We start from the raw sequence: 3,149 nt of genomic DNA, 5'->3' as shown, positions 1-3,149 counted from the left end.
AAAATTTCGCTCGGACAAATATCCAAAAGAAAGAAATTACAGGTCACATAAGTACAAACAAATTCTGTACTTATGTCTACATTGTAAACATCCCTGCATGTAAATTCCACTAAGAACCACACAGAGGATGTCTGGGATATAAAAAGAAGATGTCAATATTTTGCTGCTTTTAAAAATATATTTTGATAAATAACCATTCAGCCTTGCCAGGTCAGTTTCATATCCAAAGGAAGTGCTTCTCAGCAACGTTTTGCTTTTGGATATTGAGCTGATTTAACCTCTACTGAGGGCTTCATTATGCAAGAAGCTCTGAAAGTAAACAAGTCGTCAGAGTATAATTATTAGTAACCAGATGCTGTGCGTTTGGTGTTTTATGCATACATTTTCAGTTGTCTTGCTCAACAATTTCAGTTTCTGACAAGTCTCATAAACTGTGGATGTGCTCACATAAAATCATCAGCTGCATAGCTGGATAAGTAAAACCGCAGAGTTTTGGCAGATTGTGGTTTTATATTTTAGTGCGCTTCATGACAAACTGTTTGTTAGGTCACACAGATATGTGAACCAATAGCTTCAGAAACAGATGTAGCAATATGCGTATATGTTTTAACTGCTTAAAAAGGAATGAAATTACAGATAATAATGCTTTGGCTGCAAATCCCCCCACCCCCCCAAAAAAAACAACTTATTCTCAAAGAACGACAATAAGTAGCTTTTTTAAAAAAATGTCTAAAAGTTGTGCCTGTATTGGAAATGGACATAAATTAGTGATTAATCTCAAAGGTGGAAGAACAGAATTTTACCCACTGGTGTCTGGACGCTCAGTTCTCAGAACACCGGTACGCACGTCTTTTATTCTTTTTTTTATTTCATATTCCATGTTAGAGGATTTTTCTCCTCTGTTTAAGTGCCACACCAAAACCACACTAACTAAAATGAGCCTGAGGCGAAATGAGTCAATGACCTCCTCCTTCCTTTTAGTGGTTTAAGTTGACGTCCCCTGTGTCTTTCCATACAAGACCAACGCAAGTGTTGCCATTGCGAGTTTCAATGTGTGAGCGGCTCTGAATCCACCTGGGGTGAGGAGAAGGGGCTGCAAGTGTCTGATAGGTTGAACCTGAGCGACTACTCTACTGCTTAATGCAGGTTATTCATGTTTTACACAAGTGTTTTTTTTTTTCATGCCTACATTTATTTACAATAATTTTACATAACATTTTCACTTGGAAAGAAACCAAGTGAAAAGCCTGAACTTTTCACATTTTGTCAATAAGCTTTAATGTATTTCAGTAGGATTTTTTTGAACCAACCAAAAAAATCCAAACATACATTTCTTATAAAACAGCATGCAAACACAAGTTTGCTGTGTTTTAGTTTTTCAATTTGTTGTTATCTTGATTTTTGATTAACAACAATTCTCACAGATTCTTTTTTATTCAAGAAGCCCAAATAACTTTCTGGTTATGCAGTATAACGAACAACGCGTGTATGCAAAATGGTAACCACTGTTACTGTTTCTAGATAACAGTAATAGTAATCTAAAATTTATTAAGGGATCAAGTCTTCAAGTCTTAATGCTAATAGTTACAGAAAATATTAAAATACACTACTCTAGCTGAAGGATCTCAGTCTTTCTTAAAACTAGAAGAAAAACAAAATCAAGTCTAGGCTCAAAGGGAATGCTGGTAAGTTTTTCCAGATATGAAAACCTTTTATCATCTAGTTTGACTGACTGGAGTGGCTGTGACTGAGAGGAGTGCAAGCACAAACATGTTCAATCAGATGGGAAGAACATTTTAAATAAGATGGTTGTTAGGTAATTTGAACCCCGAAATATTTCTTACATTTTCCTGACAGCCTTTTCATGAAGGATTGAAGAAAATACTTTTGTGGAGAATATTTTTCCTAAAGCAAAAGCAAAGCATGCTGGTAGGTTTCCACCAAAGCCTGGAGCAACGAGCCGTTCTCGGTCTAGACGGGAGCCACATGTTTTCGGCCATAAGGTTGCAGAATGTTGTCTGCATAATGTCTTTAAAGAGTTATACTGGTGACGTTACTGGTTCTGCTAACGTCACTGCACACTGGAGAATGTTGCATGACTGCTGATGGACAGTCTCCATCAGCAGATTGGAGATTGTCTGCTGATGGAGACAATCCATCAGCAGACAATCTCCTGGTTCAGTTGACTGAACCAGTCAGTCAACTGGTTCACTTTCCTTTACGTGAAATCCTTCACGGAAAGGAAATCAGGACATCTGACCTGCTTTCACTTTTTGCAACCCACTTGTTTTGAATAGACTACCGTAGATTAATCCAAAGGAAAACACATGAGAAAAGGTTTGCAGGTTGGGAAAAGTACTCCCACCACACACTTAGTTTTGGACTCCGCCCTCTCCTGTGGAAAATATAAGGTTTGTACATGGGTTCAAGAACTAATTGCTACCTCTGTCTGTGAGTTATGTGATATTGGGAGTTTGTGTGGATTAATTTGACACCGAGAACAGCTGTCTTCAGCGGGTATTAAAACTTACTTACATGTCTTTCAGGAAGTTATACAATATATGTCATTAACCCTTTCAGGCATGAATTATGATCCTTTGTGTCAGGATTTTTTTTTCCCAATTCTTTTTATTTTCTTAAGGCATAAAAAAAAGTAGGAAACAAATTTTTGTAAAAAAAAAAAAAAAAAAATTAGGTGATCAATTGTAATTTTCTCCAAATACAAAGTTGTTACTTGAAAAATACATCAGTAGTATTGTTCTTTAGGGGTCATCTGATGTCACAATATTTATTTTACCTGCAAGAGTCGTCTACAGTAGACAGAGGGACCGGGTCGGTTGGCATGCTGTTTTGTCTGTCGGCCATATTGGATTTAACTAAAATAATTTCTTGCATTTGCAGCTGATGGCCAGTAGTTGATAGTGTATTTTATGATGCATTAGTGTCCACTTCTGTGGTCTGTATGCATTTATAACATAAAAATCCACAAGAAGCACAAAAAAATGACTGTTAGATAGCTGTCCAGTGTAGTGACCACTATGCATGAAAGGGTTAATTCCCACGTATCGTGTTCCCTTTTTGTTTGTTTCTTTTAAGTAGTCTTTATGTCCAACATGTTTTAAGTAAAGCTATTTTTCTAAACTTAAAAG

The sequence above is a fragment of the Poecilia formosa genome, unplaced genomic scaffold, assembly GCF_000485575.1.
Source record: "Poecilia formosa unplaced genomic scaffold, Poecilia_formosa-5.1.2 Scaffold5, whole genome shotgun sequence".
Taxonomy (NCBI): Eukaryota; Metazoa; Chordata; class Actinopteri; order Cyprinodontiformes; family Poeciliidae; genus Poecilia; species Poecilia formosa.
This window is presented reverse-complemented; position numbering follows the sequence as displayed.